At 37.5% G+C, this 22,311-nt stretch overlaps 1 protein-coding gene and 1 long non-coding RNA gene across 2 annotated transcripts in view; both read right to left on the reverse strand.

The window, feature by feature from the left end:
* NDUFAF2 (NADH:ubiquinone oxidoreductase complex assembly factor 2) overlaps nucleotides 1–22,311 on the reverse strand; it is a 198,328-nt gene that overhangs the window by 151,866 nt on the left and 24,151 nt on the right. The gene's annotated exons all lie outside the window — the stretch shown is intronic.
* The window catches only part of LOC126957002 (uncharacterized), a 97,578-nt gene that overhangs the window by 66,497 nt on the left and 8,770 nt on the right, over nucleotides 1–22,311 (reverse strand). The window contains exon 2 of the long non-coding RNA XR_007726627.1: nucleotides 17,671–17,742. This is a non-coding gene — a long non-coding RNA (uncharacterized LOC126957002). The remainder of the gene's footprint in view (nucleotides 1–17,670; nucleotides 17,743–22,311) is intronic.

Below are 22,311 nucleotides of genomic sequence, written 5' to 3' on the forward strand. Positions count from 1 at the left end.
GATGCCAAACCCTGAGGTTAGTACTTAAAAGAGAAAGAAGCAAAAGAACAAATGTCTTCAATATAAAAATATTTTATAGTTTAATAATAAAAATTCTGACTTTTTATTTATTAAGTTATTCATCACAAGGTTATAAGATTTTACTAAATACCTAAAGTCATAAAATATTTTCTGAGACATGACTTCTAATCAAACTACATTTAATAAGGATTCAGTATCTTAAAGACCAATTAAATTCTGTATGTTTCGACTATTAGAACAGCATAGGTGGGGAAAATACTTTCAGGGCAACCCTACAAAATACTAATGGACAGCAGACAGCACATAGGTGTGATGAATTATGAGTCTATATACATTGCTGCACAATCTTCACAATGGTTTTCCCTTCAGAAATAAAAGTTGTACGGGGAAATTATTCATTGCGTTCTCCCAATCATTTTTAAACACAGGCAAATGTGAAATAGTGAAGAGCTCATTAAAGATATAGAAGACAAATATAACCTAAAAGTAAAAGTATAAGGAGGTTGGGCCCACCTGGACTTATCAGTCAGAGAAAAGCCTTGAGGGGAATAGCTGTGGATGTGGGATAGGAGAAATAGTTAGAAGGTAATTGGGAAAGGGGAACTCAAGTTGGCTCCCTCGCTGGGGTGTTTCTGCCAAAGAAGGAGAATGAGAATAGAACCTTCAGGAATAGTATCATATGGTGGCTGGACTCCCAAAGAGAGTGCTGCTAGAAAAAGGCCATGGTATAATATGGTAATGATTCACAGATGAATAAGAGAAAGAAGTGGACCAGAAATCATATTTTGTACCTCTGCTTCATTCCAATGCTCTCTCTTATTTAAACTTAAGCTGTTCTATGGTTTCTAGGCATTCTATAACTTATTCTCTATTAGTATCTCTCAATGTTATTCTGTAATTAGTCTTATACTAATATGAGTGGAGATTTCATTAATTGATAACCTAAAGCAAACTATTTCAGAAAACATGCTACATATACCAAGTGCTCTATCTCCAGCGGTCACTGGTCATAAGACTAACAAAAGAGGCTGATGGACAAAGGAGCCAGGTGAAAATTCCTCATCTACAGGGCAAAAAGCAGGTAGGAGTTCCAGGTCTTCTTAAATGAGAACCGAAAGAGAGCCAAAAGGGTTAACCTGAAGAATGCAGTGTGTTTTCACTTCAGGTTAAGTCTGACTCTAAGTTAATTTCATTGTTGTTAGAGATAGATAATTAGCAGTCTTATTTGGATATAGTATATTTTCTTAACAAACATAATATTAACATGCCATTTACTTACCATAAACATGAAATAAATTAATTCTAAATAAAGCATTTCTAAACATCGATAATATAGCTTAGAAAGTGTTGAAAGGTAACTTCTGAACAAACAGTACACACAGAAATCTCACGGTAAATCTGATGGGGGCTGGTTTTACCTCTGTAAGTGTAAAGCCTAAAATGGGACCGAGAAAAGCTGAATTGCTATTAATGAAACCATATGTGGCAAATAAACACTAAATCTACTCATTTTCTATCAAAAAAGAGCACCAAATACTGAAGCTCTTTTAATTCCCTGGTTCATCTTTTTTGTTGGGCAGATGATTACTACATTTTTAATACTGACAAATTCCATAGTCTGTCAACCACGGATCCTTAAACACTGTGAAGATTTTATTAAACTCTTCAGCAATCAATGATAACAATTTTAATTTTTTCCTCTATCATATGGTCTTCTAAAACTTTTTTATTTTGTCCATCAAAAGTCATTATGCAAATTCCAGACCAAAAAAAATTTCTCTCAATCTGGAATTCTAAACATTGTTAGTTTTTCTGATTTAGAAACAGTGAAAAACAAACACAAACAACAAAACCAAATCATACAACAAAGCAAAATAATAAGATATCTAATTTTTGGAGAACTTTCTCTAATTCCAGAATAAGGAACTCTGACTCCATAGCAAACATTTTCAAAAATATACTGTATGTAAAGACACTGATATTGACAGCATTCATCCAAAGTACTAGCATAACTAGTTATTCTTTCTTAAAAACTTGAGGTAAAATCCACACAACATACAATTTACCATTTTGAAGTGTACAATTCAGTGGCACTTAGCATGTTCAGAACTACTCCCTTTGTCTAGTTCCAAAACATTCTCATCACCCCAAGAGAAAAACCCATGACTATTAAGCAGCCACACTGTTTTCTTCCTTCCCCGAATCCTGGTAATTTGCTTCTCTACCAGTGAATTTATTTGTTCTGGATATTTCTTATAAACGGAATCATACAATACGTGCCCTTTTGTGTCTGGCTTCTTTACTTAGTATAACATGTTCACAGGTTCATCCACGTGGCAGCATGTATAAATTAGTACTTCATTCTTTTTATGGCTGAGTAATATTCCATTGTATGTATATACCATATTTTGTTTAACCATTCATCCATCGATAGATGCTTGGGTTGTTTTTTGCCTTCTGGCTATTGTAAATAGTGAAGTTACGAACATTTGTGTATAGGCATTTAAGTATCTGTTTGAATTTTTGTATATAACTGGGAGTGGAATTGCTGGTTCACCTGGTAATTCAATGTTTAACTTGAGGAACAATCAAACAATCAATATCTAGTGGGAAGACTGCTCTGTGGAAAATGTATTTGAGACCTTTTATGCTCCTTATGCATCTGGGCTAACGTGTCATTATTTTCACTCAACTTTCATTGGTCTTCTAGGATTTGAAATATACACAATCTACTACATTAGAAACATTTCCCCTCGAAGCCTCCAATTCCATTTTCTCTACCACAGTAAGTCGCTTCATGTTTCATAGCATACTAAAAGTGGAAGTTGGTACAGTGCCCTCAAATTCTCAAAAATTTAAAAATATATCTCTGAATACAATGGGTCTCCTACACGGAAAAAAAATCTCACCTTAACAACAAGTTATCTAGGCAAAAAATAAAATGAAATTAAAACTTATGAAAAATTGATTTAAAATTTTACATGGTTAGGTCATACATTGAGAAGGCAGCCAGAGAAAGGTTTCATTTACTTTGTAGAATACAAAGTTGTTGGAAGGAGAAAAAAAAAATGGAATTTTTACAGGAAAAAAGAATGATCACAGAGATTAGGGTTGAGTCATAGCATCTTTCACTCTGAAGAGAATACATGACTCAAACCCCTATCACATTTTATAATTTATTCATTAATAGTCAAAGACCTTTGTTAAGTAAGTCTCTGATTCCAACATTCATGCCTATTAATGGGATAAAAATCAGTTTCATCATGTTGGGAAAAAATATAATCTTACAAGCCTACTCCATCTATTAATTTTTAAAAACTACATTATAAAAGGTTATCAAGCTACTATAGTTCCAAAATATCATTACTTTCTTTTTGCTACAACAATTTATTTGGAGGTTTCACATATCTGATTTCATAATTTTCAGAAACCAAATATCATTTGAATCATCTGTAATAATACATTCCAGAAACAAGAAAGTAATCATTAAATTTTTTTGTTTCTTCAGTATCAGTTTCTCAAAGGACACTATCAAATGTTACCAATAACAATTAGCCTTACTAAAATTAAAGATCTAAATTTGTTGGTTTATTTATTCATTCATTTAAGTTTACATTGCCCAAAATGTTCCTGAACATGTTAGCTTTTAGACAATTTAAACAGTACCTACAAATTTCATTTTGCTGGCTACAAACTTGACCCAGATTTATAGTTTGAGAATTCTAGAGTTTAAAATTTTGATTATTTTCTACCTCTAAAAGAAAAGATATAGGTTGGTACCACTTGTTGACTGGGAGGCACATTAGTGCTTTGCTGCCAATAATTTAGTAGGAAGCCTGGAAGGTGGCCAGTGAATCAAAATCTAGGATGATAAGCCTTTCCCCAAGATGGTAATACCTCATTTACAGTCAGCTATTTTACACACTTAAAAATTTTTGTCCTCTCATAAGCACATAAAGAAAGAATACAAAAGGGAGGGAATCCAAGCACAATGGAGGGAATTCAAGCACAGTGAAGTGAAGAACAGAAAAGCAGATCCTGAAAACATTTTATTTGTTTATGGGTGTAAAATAGCAGTCCTTAAACTAATTCAAAAAAGGAAAAATATAATTTTATTAGTTATGACTAATTATGCTCAATTCTTTTATTTTCTAGTTAAAAATCTAATGTCATATCAAATGTTGTGAAGACTTACCTTCCAGTTTATGAATCAAAGGTATGTTATACAAACAGAGTTTAATAAAGTTTTTAAATTCCATCATTAGCAGCATCTTTATCACACCTGTTTGATCTAAACAACCCCCTTATATGGGTGACTAAATTCTCACATTGGCTTTGACTCATTTTCCTTTCTTCTAGTTAACTTATTATTTTTACAGTATTTCCAATGTCTCAGTTATTTTACTAATGAAAACATCTCAGTGAAGTCATATACAGTTAGAAGAATACTCCACAATGGTGTCAGACAGACCTTTTTAATGAGTTACAAAAGGGAATGACTAGAAACTATAATGAAATCACCAAACCTTTATGTTGATAAACATAAGCCACATTTGTAACACACTATTTGGGCTACTGCTGTTAATATGCATCAATGCTTCTATTATAAAAACCATCTGTTTTCAGTTTGGTGAACTAGCTATAAAGCTTGATATTATTCTGATAAATAAAAGATTGTTTTTAAAAGGAAAGCAGGTGAGACAGAGGGTAGAGCATGATGGAGAAAGAGAAAGCTCCACCAATTGTCCCCCAAGAAAGGACACCAATTTAACAACCTTCTACACACACAAAAAGAAATACCTTCATGAGAACCAAAAATCAGGTGAGCTCTCATAGTACTTGGTTTGAACTTCATAGCCCTTAAAGAGGGACTGAAGAGACAAAAAATCAGTCCTGAATTGCCAGTGCCACCCCTCCCTGACCTTAGCAATTGTATGGCACAGAACTCAGTGCTTTTCTGTTAGAACCAGAAAGCCAGACCAAACTGAGCTAAGCCCACCTTCAGAGGGAACATCAAAACCAGCCCTAGCCAGAGGGGAATCACTAATCCCAGCAGTTTGAACTTAAGTACCTGCAAATCTTACCACCAAGGCCTGTAGCACTGTGTCTCCAAGTAAGCTTGAAGGCAGTCTAGGCCATAAGGACTGCAACTCTCGGATGAGTCCTGGTGTTGAACTAGGCTCAGAGACAGTGGAATGGAAGGGCACAGTCCACTGTGGGGCAGCCAAGGGAGTGCTGGCATCACCTCTCCCCTAACCCCATGCTACACAGCTCCATGCTTCAAAAGAGACCCCTTCCTTCTGTTTGAGGAGAGGAGATGGAAGAGTGGGGAGGACTTTGTCTTACATCTAAGGTATCAGTTCAGCCAAGGCAGGACTGCACAATGATCAGAGTTGTGAGGCACCTGTTCCAGGCCCTAGCTCCCAGATGACATTTCTAGATACACCCTGGTCCAAAAGGAAACCCCCTGCCTTGAAGGAAATGACACATCCTGGCAGCATTCATAATCTGCTAACTGAAGAGCCCTTGAGCCCTGAGTAACCAGCAGAAACACCCAGGTACTACATCGAGGACCTTGGATGAGTCTCGGAGACTTGCTGGTTTCAGATACTAGCACAGCCACAGTGGGGTAGAGCACCAAGCAGGTTCTTAGACTCCCCAGTTCTAGGACTTGGCTCTTGGATGACATTTCTAGACCTACCCTGGACCAGAGGGGAGTCCACTGTCCTGAAGGGTGAGTCCTAGGCCAGACAGCATTTAACAAAAGCAGACTTAAGAGACCTTGGGCCTAAAAGAAACATCAGGGGTAGTAGTACTCCTTGTGGCCTGGGGTGGCAGTGGCCTTTGCAATTGGGAGGGACATTGGGAAGGACTGAATCTTGTGGTTTGAGTGCCAGCTCAGCCACAATACAATAGAACCCCAGGTAGACTTCTAAGGTTTTTCACTCTGGACCCTGACTCGCAGACAGTACTTCTGGACCTTGCCACTCTGAAGGAAAGGACACAGGCCTGGCTGGCTTTCACCTGCTGATTGAAGAGTCCCAGGGCCTTGAGTACACACAGGCAGTATGTAGCCAGGGAGTGGTTGCAGCAGGCCTTGGGCAAGATCCAGTGCTGTGTTGGCTTCAGGTTTGACCTAGTGTAGTCATAGTGTTCATGGCCATAGGGATGCTTGTTGCACTTCACCCCCGGCTGTAGATGGCTTAGAACAGAGAGACAGAGAGTTCTATATGTTTGGGAGAAAGAGAAGAGAACAAGAGTCTCTGCCTGGTAATCCAGAGAATTCTCCCAGATCATGTTCAAGACCATCAAGGCAGTACCTCTACGAGTCTGCAAGAACCACAGCATTACTGAACTTGGGGTGCCCCTTAAAGCAGATACAGCTTAGAACACAACACCAAGTCCTTTCAAATATCTGGAAAGCCTTCCCAAAAAGGACAGCTAAAATAAGTCTAAACAGTGATGACTATAATACCTAACCTTCCAATGCCCAGACACTGAAGAACATCTATTTGCATCAACACCATCCAGGAAAACATGATCTCACTAAATGAACTAAATAAGGCACCAGGTAACAATTTGGGAGAAACAGAGACACGTGACCTTTCAGATGATAATTCAAAATTGCTGTATTGAGGAAACTCAAAGAAATTCAAGATAACTCAGAGAAGAAATTCTATCACATATATTTCACAAAGAGAGTGAAATAATTAAAAAGAATAAAAATTCTGGAGATGAAAAATTCAATGGGCATACTGAGGAATGCAGCAGAGTCCTTTGACAGCAGAACTGATCAAACAAAAGAAAGAATTAGTGAGCTTGAAGATAGGCTATTTGAAAATACACAATCAGAGGAGACAAAAGAAAAAAAATAAAAAACAATGAAGTAAGCCTATAGGATCTAGAAAATAGCCTGAAAAGGGCAAATTTAAGAATTACTGGCCTTAACGAGGAGGCAGAAAGAGATCAAAGTGGAAAATTTATTCAAAAGGATAACAACACAAAACTACTCAAACCTAGAGAAAGATATCAGTATCCAAGTACAAGAAGGTTCTAGAACACCAAGCAGATTTAACCCAAAGAAGACTACTTCAAGACATTTAATAATAAAACTTGCAAAGGTCAGGGATAAAGAAAGGATCCTAAAAGCAACAAAAGAAAATAAACAACATACAAGGCAGCTCCAATATTAATGGTAGCGGCAGTCATCTGGAGTGGTTGCTGCCATCACCCAGTCCACAGCAGGGAAACATGGCCAGGGCTACACACTCCACAGACCCTGCAGGAGCTGGGAAAAAGTGGGACCCCTGCTCCTTCCACATTGGTGGAGCGGGAGTTCCCCAGGTGCAGCTGCAGCTGCCCAAGTGACAGAGTTGTGGCTGTGGACCCGGGCCTCCCACTCCTGGAGCAGACAGGAGCCACGCTTTCCCAGGTGCAGCTACAGCCACCCAAGCCACAGCTGCAGAGCTGGGCATCTGTGCACTCTCAGGAGACTGAGAAGGCTCCTCCTGCCCCAACAGGCTCAGAAGTGTCTGCTCCCACTCCAGGTGCCTGCTCCTATCTTGAAGCAAGTTTGGGACTGAGCCCAGGCACTGTCATAGCCTAGCTGGGTGTGTGCCATGATCAGGGCACTGCTGATACCAGCCCCCTGCCACATCGGCCCCCTCGGGACTTTGGGCACCAACGAGCATGGGAGGGAAGCCATGGGGGGCTGAGGGCAGCTCAGTGCTGGCCTGCAGGTGCCCCTTGGCATGAACAGCCTGGACAGAAGGGAGCAGGTCCCCAGTGAGGCCCCAACTTCAGGCCAGGCAGGGCCTAAAGGTTGGGGGCCAGGCTGCCAGTCCTGCAGACCAGAGAGGGAATTTATGGTGCCTTTTCAGGACCTGCTCATGGCCACCCATGGACAAACTGGCAGGCACTTCCTCCCGAGACCCATAAAAGCCCTGGGCTCAGCCAGAGCTGAGCAGACACCAGGACAACAAGCTGCAGAGAGGAGCTACCCACTCCAGGGATTCCTCTCTGCTGAGAGCTACAGATGTTGGGGTGACCAGCTACTGAGAGGAGCTATCCATTCCAGGGCCTCCCCTCTGCTGACAGCTGCAGATGTCAGGATGACCACCTGCAGAGAGTAACTATCCACTCCGGGGTCTCCTATCTGCTGAGGGTTAAACACTCAGCATGATGACTAGGCTGCAGAGAGGAGCTACCCACTCCAGGGCCTCATCTGAGCTATTCTGTCACTCACTGAAACTCCTCTTCACCTTGCTCACCCTCCACTTGTCCACATACCTCATTCTTCCTGGACTCAGGAGAACTTGGGACCTGCCAAATGGCAGAACTGAAATAGCTGTAACACGAGCAGGGCTGAAACACACCCCATGCTCACCATATTGTGGGTGAACAGAAGAGCTGCAGCTCTTCAGGGAGCCCAGACCTGGGAACACCCAAGTCAGGGCTGTGACTCCCTCTTTGGGGCCCTGAGGTACCTGGAGTATTTAAGCTGCTGGGCGACACAACTTTCCCCAGTGACAGTTATGGAAGCTGCTTGCGATGTGGTCTAGCTGCAGCATAACAAAGAGCCGGAGTCCATGCTGCACCTGGAGCTGCCCGCCCTGCTGCAGCAGCTGGTGTGCCTGACTGTGAGCAGTGGCTGCACCCCACGCTCACTAGCTCACATACCTCTTGCGGCTCCATGTCTGGCTCATCCTTGGCAGGCATGGGATCCAGACTAGTAGCCTGAGCCAAGCATGGCCTTCCAGGTCCAGTGTGTGGAACGAGACCAGTGGGCCCACGAAAAACTCAGGCAAAGGCACCACGGGCCAAAGAGGTTTCTGGCCAGAAAAGTGACACCTTAAGGATCCTGCAAGAAGATGTCTGGCAGCCAACTTTTCAGTGAAAACCTTACAGGACAGGAGAGAGTGGCCTGATATATTTAAAGTTCTACAGGAAATTTTTTTTTTTTTACCCTAGAATAGCATATCCAGTGAAAAGATTCTTCAAACATGAAGAAGAAATAATGTTCCAGACAAAAAAAAGCTGAGGGGTTTCATCAATACCAGAGCTGTCCTACAAGAAATGCTAAAGGGAATACTTCTATCAGAAAGGACATTAATGAGCAATAATCACCGGAAGGTACAAAACTCAATGGATATATAAGTCCACAGAAAAACACAGAATATTATAACACTGTAACTGTGGTATAGAAACACTAAATGATGAATTAAATAAGTAGAAAGACTAAACGATGAATTAATCAAAAATAATGTCTCACCATATATAAAAATAAAATCAAAATGGATTAAACTTACATTGAAAACTCAAGCTATGAAACTATTATACTAAAAGAAAACAGTAGGGAAACTCTCCAGGACATTGGACTGAGTAAAGATTTCTTGAGTAATTACCCCACAAGCACAGACATCCAAAGCAAAAAGGGACAAATGGGATCACATCAAGTCAAAATGCTTCTGCACAGCAAAGGATACAATCAACAAAGAGAAGAGACAACCCACAGAATAAGAGAAAATATTTGTCAACTACCATCTGACAAGGGATTAATGACCAGAGTATACACAAAGAACTCCAACAAATCTACAGGGGAAAATCCAATAATTAGATCAAAAAACGGGCAAAGATTTGAATAGACATTTCTCAAAAGAAGACATATAAATGGTAAATAGGCATATGAAAGAGTGTTCAACATCATTGATCATTAAAGAAATCCAAATCAAAAGTACAATAAGATATCATGTCACCCCAGTTAAAATGGCTTATATCCACGACAGGCAATAACAAATGCTGGCAAGGATGTGGAGAAGGAACCCTTGTACACTGTTGGTGGGAATGTGAATTAGTACGACCACTATGGAGAACAGTCTGGAGATTCTTCAAAAAAACTAAAAATTGAGCCACCATATGATCTGGCAATCCCTCCCCTAGGTACATGCCCCAAACAAATGGAACCAGTGTATCAAAGAGATATCTGCCATATTTATTGCAGCACTATTTACAATAGCCAAGATTTGGAAGTCACCTAAGTGTACATTAACAGATGAATGAATAAAAAAATGTGGTACATATACACAATGGAATACTATTCAGCCATAAAAAAGGTGATACTGTCATTTGCAACAATATGAATGGAACTGGAGATTGCTATGTTAAGTGAAATAAGCCAGGCACAGAAAAACAATGTTTTTATCACGTTTATCACATCTTCTCACTTATTTGTGGGATCTCAAAATCAAAATTGAACTCATGGAGCTAGACAGTGGAAGGATGGTTACCAGAGGCTGTGAAGGGTGGTAGGTTAAGTAGGGATAGTTAATGGGTATAAAAAAGAGTTAAAAAGAATGAATAAGACCTACTATTGATAGGACAATAGGGTGACTATAGTCAATAATAATTTTTAAATAACTTAAAGAATGTGATTGATTGCAACTCAAAGTATAAATGTATGAGAAAATGGATACCCTACTCTCCATGATGTGCTTATTTCACAATGCATGCCTGTATAAATAATCTCATGTACCCCATAAATATATATACCTACTACATACCCACAAAAATACAAAATTAAAAATTTTAATAATAATGATTTATCTTTCATTTTTTGGTTTCTGAAAACATTTTTTTAATTTAAAATAAAAGACCAGCCTAAAAGAAAAACAGGTGAAACAGGGGTACATAGTAAGAACATATATGGGGTACATATTTTGATAAGGCATATAATATGTAATATCCATCACCTGCAATATAGAAAAACTACAAATACAAAGTCAATCCCTCTCATGTGAAAACATGTCGTTATAAATGCATCAGACTGCAACACGTATTAATGGCATTAAGAAAATTTTCAACTAGTTCAAAGGAAAAGTGTTAATTGGTCTTTTTTGTGGTATCCATTAATAAAAAGTAGCGTAGTAAAAAATCACCTTGAAAATTGTTTTTGTTCAACTATACCAGGAAAATACAGCCTGAGTTCGTAGGAGCTCTAGGCTAGTCATAAGCTCTCCAAATCTCAACTGCCTCAGCCATAAATGAAGAAAAGGACACATCCAAAAGGCTCTGCATTTGTCAATGTTTGCCTCCATATCTGGGAGGCAATAACAGCGTGTTAAAGTTTCACACACATGTCTAGAAATATACAAAATTAAAAATTTTAATAATAATGATTTATCTTTCATCTTCAAGGTGGTTATGTGGTTTCTGAAACAAAATTGGAGTAAAAACATTTAAATTAGAAATACTTTTTAATACAAATTATGCTTAGACTTTTTGTAAAAATTTGCTATATATAGAAAAAAGATCAGAAAGGAGATAGAGACTAAAAAAAACTCCTCCCAAAAAATAATTAATCCATGATTGGTTTTTTGATAAGATCAACACAATTGACAGACTACAAATACAAAGTCAATCCTCTCATGTGAAAACATGAAAGATCAAGGCAGGAGGATTACTTGAGCCAAGTAATTCAAGACCAGCCTGAGCAACATAGCTAGATGCTATTTTAATAAATACATAAAATAATTTTAAAATGCACCTAACATTTATATATTCTACTTCTACATTTAATACCTTATCAATTGCTCATAATTTCACTTTTTAATTTTAGGGGTACATAGTAAGAACATATATGGGGTACATATTTTGATAAGGCATATAATATGTAATAATCACATCACAATAAACAGGATATCCATCACCTCAACCACTTACCCTTTGTGTTATAAACAATCCAGTTATACCTTTTTTTTTTTTTTTTTTTTTTTTTGAGACAGAGTCTCGCTCTGTCGCCCAGGCTGGAGCGATCTAGGCTCACTGCAAGCTCTCCCTCTCGGGTTCACACCATTCTCCTGCCTCAGCCTCCAGAGTAGCTAGGACTATAGGTACCCGCCACCATGCCCGGCTAATTTTTTTGTATTTTTAGTAGAGGTAGGGTTTCACCATGTTAGCCAGGATGGTCTCAATCTCCTGACCTCGTGATCTGCCCACCTCAGCCTCGCAAAGTGCTGGGATTACAGGCGTGAGCCACCATGCCCAGTCACAGTCCAGTTATACTCTTTTAGTTATTGTGAAAAGTACAATAAATTATAGTTGACTGTAGTCATGCTATTTTGCTATCAAATACTAGGTCTTAGTCATTCTGTATATTTTTGCAACCATTAACAACTCCACTCCTCCCCGAAACCCTTCCTAACCTCTGGTAACCATCATTCTACTCTCTACCTTCGTGAGTTCAATACTTTAATTTTTAGCTCCCCAAAATAAGTGAGAACATATGAAGTTTGTCTTTCTGTGCCTGGCTTATTTCACTTAATAAATGTCCTCTAGTTTCATCTATGTTGTTGCAAATGACAGGATCACATTCTTTTTTATGGTTTAATAGTACTCCATTTTATATATGTACCACATTTTCTTTTTAAAAAATATTTCTCTTAACTTTTACTTTAGGTTCAAGAATGCATATACACATTTGGAATATAGGCAAACTCAGCTCATGGGGGTTTGGTGTACAGACTATTTTGTCACCAGATATTAAGCATAGTACCCGATAGGTATTTTTTCTGATCCTGTTCCTCCTCCGACTCTCCGACCTCAAGTTTGCCCCAGTGTCTGTTGTTCCCCTTGTTGTGTCCATGTGCCTTGTTACTTAGCTCCCATTCATAAGAGACAACATGCAGTATTTGGTTTTCTGTTCCTGGGTTAGTTTGCTAAGAATAATGGTCTTCAATTCCATCCATGTTGCTGAGAAGGACATTTTGTTTTTCATGACTGCATAATATTCCATGGTGTATATGCACTCCATTTACTTTACTCAGTCTGCCATTCACGGGTGCTTGACTCCATGTCTTTGCTATTGTGAATAGTGCTGCAATGAACACACAAGTGTATATGTTTTACGGTAGAACGATTTATATTCCTTGGGGTATATACCCAATAATGAGATGGCTGGGTTTTAAAATAGTTCTAAGTTCTTTGAGGAGTTGCCACACTGATTTCCACAATGGGTGAACTAATTTACACTCCCACCAGCAGTGTATAGGTGTTCACTCTTCTCTGCAACCCCTCCAGCATCTGTAATTTTTTTATTTTTAAAATAATAGCCATTCTGACTAATATGAGATATCACACTGTGGTTTTGATTTGTATTTCTCTAATTATTACTGATGTACAGCATTTTTTCATATGCTTGTTGGCTGCATGTATGTCTTCTTTTGAAAAACATCTGTTCATGTGTTTGGGTTTTGCTTATAAAATTTGTTTAATTTTAATTTTCCGTACAGATTCTGGATAGTAGACCTTTGTCAGAAGCACAGTTTGCAAATATTTTCTCCCATTTTGCAGATTGTCTGTTTACTCTGTGATAGTTTCTTTTGCTGTGCAGAAGCTCTTCAGTTTAATTAGATCCCATTTCTCAATTTTTGCTTTGCTTGAAATTGCTTTTGGTGTCCTTGTCATAAAATATTTGCCAGTTCCTATGTCCAGAACGGTATTGCCTAGGTTATCTTACAGGGTATTATAGTTTTAGGTTTTGCATTTACAGCTTTACATTCTTGAGTTGGCTTTTGTATAAGGCGTAAGAAAGGGGTCCAATTTCAATCTTCCACATATACCTAGCCAGTTATCCCAGCATCATTTGTAGAATGGGGAGTCCTTTCCCCATTGCTTGTTTTTGTCAGCCGTGCCAAAGATCAGATGGTTGTAGGTGTGTGGCATTATTTCTGGGCTCTCTATTCTGTTCCATTGGCTTATGTGCTTGTTTTTATACCAGTACCATACTATTTTGGTTACTACAGCCCTGTGGGTGTAGTTTGAAGTCAGGTAACATTATGCCTCCAGCTTTGTTCTTTACGCTTAGGATTGCTTTGGCAATTCGGGCTCTTTTTTGGTTCCATATGAATTTTATAATAGTTTTTTTCTAGTTCCATGAATAAGGATATTGTTCCTTTGATTAGAATCACACTGAATCTGCAAATTGAGTTGAGCAGTATGGCCATTTTTTAAAATACTGGTTTTTCCTATCAGTGAACACGGAATGTTTTCTCATTTCTTTGTATCATTTCTAATTTCTTTGAGCAGTGTTGGTAATTCTCATTGTAGAGATCTTTTACATCCCTGGTTAGCTGTATTCCTAGGTATTTTATTCTTTTTCTGTCAGTTGTGAATGGGATTGCATTCCTGATTTGGCTCTTCACTTGTGTGTTGGTGTAAAAAAATGCCACTAATTTTTGTACATTGATTTTGTATCGTGAAACTTTGCTAAAGTTGTTTATCAGCTCAAGTTGCTTTTTGGCCAGGATTATGGGATTTTCTAAATATAGAACCATGTCATCTGCAAACAGATAGTCTGACTTCCTCTTTGCCTATTTGGGTGCCTTTTATTTCTTTTTGTTGCCTGATTGCCCTGGCCGGGACTTCCAGTGTTATGTTTAATAGGAGTGGTGAGAGAGGGCATTATGGTCTTTTGCCAGTTTTCAAGGAGAATGCTTCCAGCGTTCAGTATAATGTTGGCTGAGGGTATGTCATAGTTGGCTCTTATTATTTGCATTCCTTCAATGCCTAATTTATTGAGTTTTTAACATGAAAGGATGTTCAATTTTTATCAAAAGTCTTTTCTGCATCTATTGAGATAATCACGTGGTTTTTAGTTCTGTTATGTAACGAATCATATTTATTGGTTTATGTATTTTGAGCCAACTTTGTGTCCCAGGGATAAAACCTGCTTGATCATGGTGGATTACCATTTTGATATGCTGCTCGATTGGATTTGCTAGTATTTTGTTGAGGATTTTTGCATTTGTATTCATGAAAGATATTGGCCTGAACTTTTATTGCTACTGTTGTTGTTGTATCTGTGCCAATTTTGGAATCAGAATAATGCTGGTTTCATAGAATGAGTTGGGAAGAAATCCCTTCTCAATTTTTTGGAATATTTTCAGTAGGGATGGTACCAGCTCTTCTTTATACCTCTGGTAGAATTTAGCCAAGAATCTGTCTCATCCTGGGCTTTTTTGTTGGGGTTGGTAGGCTATTTATTACTGATTCAATTTTGGAGCTCATTATCGGTCTGTTCAGGGATTCAATTTCTTCCTGGTTCAGTCTTGGGAGAATGTATGTGTCCAGGAATTTAGCCATTTCTTCTAGAGTTTCTAGTTTGTATACATAGAGGTATTCATAGTAGTCTCTGATGGTGATCTATATTTCTGTGGTGTCAGTGGTAACATTCTCTTTCTCAATTCTAATATTGTTTATTTGGATCTTCTCTCTTTTCTTCTTTATTTGTGTAGTTAACAGTCTATCTATATTAATAATTCTTTCAAAAAACTATCTCCTGGTCCTTCTATGGTTTTTCATGTTTCAGTCTCCTTCAGTTCAGCTCTAATTTTGTTTTTTTGTCTTCTGCTAGCTCTGAGGTTGGTTTGCTCTTACCTCTCTAGTTCTTCTAGTTGTGACATTAGGTTGTTAATTTGAGAACTTTCCAATTTTTGATGTGAGTGTTTAGTGCCAGAAATTTCCCTCTTAATGCTGCCATACCTATACCCCAGAGATTCTAGTATGTTGTATCTTTGTTCTCATTAGTTTCAAAGACTTCTTGTTTTCTGCCTTAATTTCATTATTTACTAAGAAGTCATTCAGGAGCATGTTTAATTCCCATATAACTGTATAGCTTTGACTGATTTTCTTCAAATTAAATTCCATTTTTATTGTACAATGTACCACATTTTATCCAGTCATCTCCTGATGGACACTTAGCTTGCTTCCAAATCTTAGCTATTGTGAATAGTGCTACAATGAACGCAGGCGTGTAGATATCTCTTTGATATACTGATTTCCTTCCTTTTGGGTATACACATAACAGTAATATTGTTGGAGCACATGGTGGCCCTACTTTTAGTTTTTTGAGGAGCCTCCAAACCCTCCTCCATAGTGATAATACTATTTTACAATACCATCAGTATGGTACAAGGGTTCCCTTTTCTTCACATCCTCTCCAGTGTGTTATTGCCTGTCTTTTGGATATAAGCCATTTAGCTGGATGAGATATATCCCTGTAGTTCTGATTTTAATTTTTCTCATAATCAGTGATATTGTTTGTTTGGCCATGTCCCCACCCAGATCTCATCTTGAATTGTAACTCCCACAATTCCTACATGTGGGTAGCTTTTCATTTACTTCTTTGCTGTTTGTATGCTTTCTTTTGTTCTTTTAGATCTTAGTATCTAAAAGAAAATAATTTGTGAAAATGGCATTTCCAAGAAAATAAAGTCTATTAATTAAAACACAAACACAGACAAACTTCCAGTAAATACCTGGCACAGAGAAGATAGATGTTCAATAATTATTTACTAAAAAGATGAATGAAAGTGGCAGAAGCTGGCCCTGGTTTTGATGGACTGCTCATTTCTCCTTCTATTATACCATCTGCCTCCCTAAATACCACATAGCCATAGAACAACGTATCAGGTTCCTTAAGAAAAAGAAAAAGGCACTGCTGGGAACAGTTACTAAATATAGGTTCATTTAAAATGCACAATAGGAAGGTTCAGAAAATACATACTAAAAAGAAAAGTGAAAATCAAATTTTAGAGGTAAAATGACAAGAAAATCTTTTAAACTTAAAGTGAAACTATCTCAAGGGCTTTTATATCCTCAAAGAAACTACTTTTTATTCTTCTACTGCTTAAGAGAGAGGCCAGCAGAAGCACTGCAAGAAAAGAAATGAGACAAGGTAAGCCAAAGTCTACCCCCATGGGGTCCATTTCTTTCAATTTAAAAAACACTGACTAAATATCAACTATACGTTAAGGATCATCATGAGTGCTGAGGACAGAAAGACTATTAATATGTGAATATTAGTGTAGAAGAGTCTGACAAATTTAAAGAAATGAATGAGTCTAAGGGCATACATAAAACCTAAAAAAGCTTTAAGCTTACACATTAAGAGAAGCTAAAAAAAAAAAAAAAACATACATTCTAATCAAAGTCTACTTCATTTGATACTAGAATTAGAGACGTTATTACAACAAAAAATTACCGTTAAATTTTTTTAAAAATTTACACCTAGTAATATGTTCTTTAAAAAGTTCTTTATTATTTTTGAAACTGTTAGTGAATTTATTTACTTTATAGCAGACCCTTATAACTACCAATCCCAAAGACAATATTATGTGGAAACCCAGTATACAAAATTAGAACAAAGATTAGCAGTTCTTTTAAAACAAGTGATGGCCAGAGGCCACGCTATTTGGATCATCTTCATCCTGCTCATATGCCAAGGGCACCAAATTGACAACAACTACTTTAAAAGTATTGTATTGCTACTTATAATTTAATTCCACAAACTGCTCCCGTCATTGTTATCAATGACCTACATGTTGCTAAACCCAGTTCTTAATTCTAACGGCATATCGTACTTGAACTATCAGCAGCATCAGTAACATTTTTCCTCCCTTCCTTTCCCTCCCTTCTTGTTAAAAAAATTTATTTGGTTTCCAGGGCACCTGACTTTCATAATTTTCCCTCTACTTTATGGATCACTCCTTTTTGACCAAGGAGTCAGCTACTGATTGGCAAATATTTCTTGAGTAATACCCTACAAGTGCAGGCAACCAAAGCAAATTAGTAAATGATCAAAGTTAACATCACCATTGATGGGAAAAATCAGTATCATGTCCCTCTTGATATAGTGACTGAGAACACATCACTTCTGTGGTATTCCTGCAAAAAATACATAGGTTAAATCTAGTCATGAGAAAATAATCAAACAAAATCAAATAAGAGATAGTCTACAAAATAACTAACTTTTTATACTCTTCAAAAACATCAATGTCATGAAATACAAGGACAGGTTAAGGAACTGTTCCAGATTAAAGAAAATTAAAGAAAGGCGAATGTAATGAATGAGGCAACATATTCTTTGCTATAAAGGACATCATAGAAACACTTCACAAAATTTGGTTAAGGTCTGATATAGTTTGGATATGCATACCCTTTAAATCTTACGTTGAAATGTAATCCCCATTATTGGAGGTGGGGCCTAGTGGGAGGTGTTTGGGTCATGGGGGAGGGTCCCTCGTGGCTTGGTGCTGTCCTCACAATAGTGAGTTCCCACTAGATCCAACTGTTTAAAAGTACGTGGCACCTCTCTCCTACTCTTGCTTCTGTTCTTGCCACGTGACATGCAAGCTCCCACTTCATCTTCTTCCATAAGTAAAAGTTTCCTGAGACCTCCTCAAAAGTTGAGCAGATTCTAGCACCATGCTTGTATAGCCTGTGGAACTGTGCTTTTCTTTACAAATTACCCAGTCTCAGGTATTTCTTTATAGCAACGCAAAAATGACCTAGCACAAGGTCTATAAATTAGATACTGAAATCAGGTATTGAATCAATGTTAATTTCCTGATTTTAATCACTCTACTATGGTTATGTAAAAGAATTGCCACATTCAGGGATAATATGGTGCAAACAGTATCTACAATATACTATCAAATGTCTCAGTAAAAAAATGTGACAGGTGACACACCAAGATGGCAGAGTAGGAGATACCAGCCTTCATCCCCACAGGAGAAAAAAAAAAAGAAAAAACAAATATAGACAGCAATTCACAGAACAAAATAGCCCAGGGAGAGTGTAAGGCCTCATTTAAGAATCTGTAGCAATACAATGAAGCAAAAAAACAAAGAATATCCACAAAGCAAGGATCACTGGTGGGATCAAAACACCTAAGATGGCAGGAGACAGCTAGAAACAAATAAGAAAGGCAGAGGCTACAAGTATCAATCACAAAGTCCCCCACAGCCTGCTCCACAGAGGACACCAGCATCTTTTGCCACTGAGGTAACCAAAAATAATTCAAGCCAGGAAACTCCAAAAAGTGAGAAGTGGCTGCACACAAGAAGCAGCTACTGCTGTGCTGCTCCTGGACCAAGATGGGCACTTCTCCCAATCACATGTACTCCTGATTCCCCAAGCCATGGCCACTCTGTGAGTGTCACACATCAGACCCCAGGTCTATGCCTGCACTATGCCCACCCATGACTCAGACAACATTGCCACCACAAGCACAAGTGAGCCCATAACTGAGACCTAATACCAGGAAGAATTCCCTCAGGTACCACTTCACCAGTGGGGACAAAAAAAGATTGAGAGGACCCTAGCAGGCACTGACATAGGAGATCCCAATAGCCCTTGCCACTGTTGTAGAAATACACAACGTTAGCTGCTGAGGATTCCTGCAAACTTTGTCAATGGCAACCACAGCTGACAAAGTGATGCAGAGACTAAACTGCTGCATCATCACCGTTGCCAGAACCACTACACCCCACCAAGCCAAGACCTATAAACTCTCTTATAGGAAAAGTTATTTCCCCTCCACAACCAGTCTATAAAGTCTGGAAGAGGTAACTGTTCCACCAAATGTGCAGACATCAATGTAAGACAACAAGAAACTTGAAAAACTATGGAAGCATATCACCAGAAAAAGAACACAATTATTTCTCAATTGGTGAACCCCCAAAAAATAAAAATCAATGAACTGTCCAACAAAAAATTAAAATAGGAATTTCATCAAACAAGAAAATGCAAAGAAATAATTTAACAAAAATAAAGAAAACAATAAATGAATAAAATGAAAAATTTATGAGATTAAAAGCATTTAAAAAATACATTATGGAGGTGAAGAATACAATGAATAAAATGAAAACTATAATAGGAAGCATCACCATTAAAACTCATAAAGCAAGTCAGGTAAGGTGGCACATGGCTGTAGTCCCAGCTACCAGGGAGTCTGAGGTGGGAAGATCATTTGAAACCAACCAAGGCAACACAGCAAGGCTCCATCTCTTTTAAAAAACTAACAACAACAACAACAACAACAACAACAACAAAAACCGATCAAGCAGAAGAATCTGTGAATTCAAATATGGGTTATTTGAAAATATATAGTCTGAGGAAAAAAAGATTAAATAATGAAAAGAAGTGAAGAAAGCCTATAGAATTTGTGAGGCAGAAACAGAGAAAACCATTGCATTATAGGAGGTAAGACAGAAAGGAGTAGGAAGCTTATTGAAAGAAACAATAGCTTAAAATGTCCCAAAAATAAAGAAAGATGTAAATATCCAGGTATAGGAAGGTCAAAGATTTCCAATCAAATTGAACACAAAAAAAGACCATACTAACACACATTGCAGTCATGGTGTCAAAAATCAAAGACAAAGAGAGGATCCCAAAAGCAGTAAAAGAAAAGCAGTACATCACTCATAAGAAAATTCTAATAAGGCTGTCAGTGGATTTCTCAGCAGAAACCTTATAGGCCAGGAGGAAGTGGAATTATATATTAAAGGACTAAAGAAAAATAACTGCCAACCAAGAATACTTTACTTGGCAAAGCTGTTCTTCAGCAATGAAGGAAAGATAGGAAAACAAAAGTTAAGAGAGTTCATCACCATTAGTCCAGCCTTACAACAAATGCTAAACAGAGTTCTTCAACTTGGGGAAAAAAAGATACTAATTAGTAATGTGAAAATATGTGGTAGAAGTAAGTATATAGTCAAATTAAAAATACTCAAATATTGTAATGGTAGTATGTGAACCTTCAGTATAAAGGCTAAAAGGTTAAAAACTAAAGGTTAAGATAAAGGCTATATTAATTTTTAAGAGAACCACAATATAAAAAGATGTAAATTGTAGGATCAAAAACGTAAAATGTAAGAGAGTTGGAGTAAAATCATAGTTATTTTATGCAAACAAAGTTATGTTGTTATCAGCTTTAGATATCCTGTTGTAACTATATTTTCAGTAAGCCTCATTATAACCACAAACACCTATAATAGATACAGAAAATATAAAAAGTAAAAAATCAAAACATATCACTACAGAAATTTATCTAATAACATCGGAAGACAGTAAGAGTAAGAAAGAAACAAAGAATCTATAAACAACCAGAAGACAGTTAAGAAAACTGCAGTAGTAAATCCTTATCAATAATTATTGTGAATTAAAATCTGTAATGAAAACACATATTGTCGCTGAATAAATTTTTAACAAAAACAAGACCCAACTATATGCTGCTTAATAGAGACATTCATGGCTGGGTGTGGTGGCTCACACCTGTAATCCCAGCACTTTGGGAGGCTGAGGTGGGCAGACCATGAGATCAGGAGTTCAAGACCAGCCTGACCAACATGGTGAAATCCCATCTCTACTAAAGATACAAAGAATTAGCCAGGCGTGGTGGCCACATGCCTGTAATCCCAGCTACTCGGGAGGCTGAGGCAGGAGAATAGCTTGAACCTAAGAGGCAGAGGTTGCAGCGAGCCGAGATTGAGCCATTGTGCTCCAGCCTGGGCAACAGGGCAAGATTCCATTTCAAAAAAAAATAGAGACATTCATTTCACCTTGATGGACATACATAGGTTGAAAATGAAGCAATGAAAAAGATATTTCATAAAAATGAAAACCAAAAGAGAGTGAGTGTAGCTATATTTGTATGAGATAAAATAGACATTAAGTCAAAAGCAGTAAGAGACCAAAAAAAAGGTGTTATATAATGACAAAGAGGTCAACTCACCAAGATAAAAGAGGTCAACTCACCAAAATAACAATACTAAATAGATGTACACCAAACATTAGAGCACCTAAGTATAAAAAGCAAATATTAATAGATCTGAAGAGAGAGACAAACTGCAATACAATGATAGTAGGGACTTCACTATCTCAATTTGAACAACGGATAAATGATCCAGATAGAAAATCATAAGAAAACACTGCGCCTGACGCATGCTTTACACCAAACACACAGTAGACATATAGAAAGCAATCCATCTGACAGCTGCATAATTCATTCTTCTGATGTGCACAGTGAACATTCACCAGGATAGATCAGACAGTAGGCCACAAAACAAGTCTCAACAAATATATGACAAAAATCATATCAAGTATCCTTCCTAACACAATGGTATAAAACTAGAAATCAGTATCAGGAAGAAAACCAGAAAATTTACAAATACATGGAAATGAAACAACAGGTTCCTGCGTCAAAGAAGAAAATTAAAAGGAAAATTAAAAATATCTGAGACAGACACAAATTAAAGCCAGAGTAATAAAGAAAAAGAGAAAACTCAAATAAATAAAATCAGAAATGAAAAAGCAGACATCACAACTAATATCACAGAAATTCAAAGGATCATTAACAGCTACTATGAGCTACTATATGACAATAAATTGGAAAACCTAGAAGAAATGGATAAATTCCTCAGACATATACAACTTACCAAGACTGAATCATGA

This window comes from Macaca thibetana, chromosome 6, assembly GCF_024542745.1.
Source record: "Macaca thibetana thibetana isolate TM-01 chromosome 6, ASM2454274v1, whole genome shotgun sequence".
In the NCBI taxonomy this organism is placed as follows: Eukaryota; Metazoa; Chordata; class Mammalia; order Primates; family Cercopithecidae; genus Macaca; species Macaca thibetana.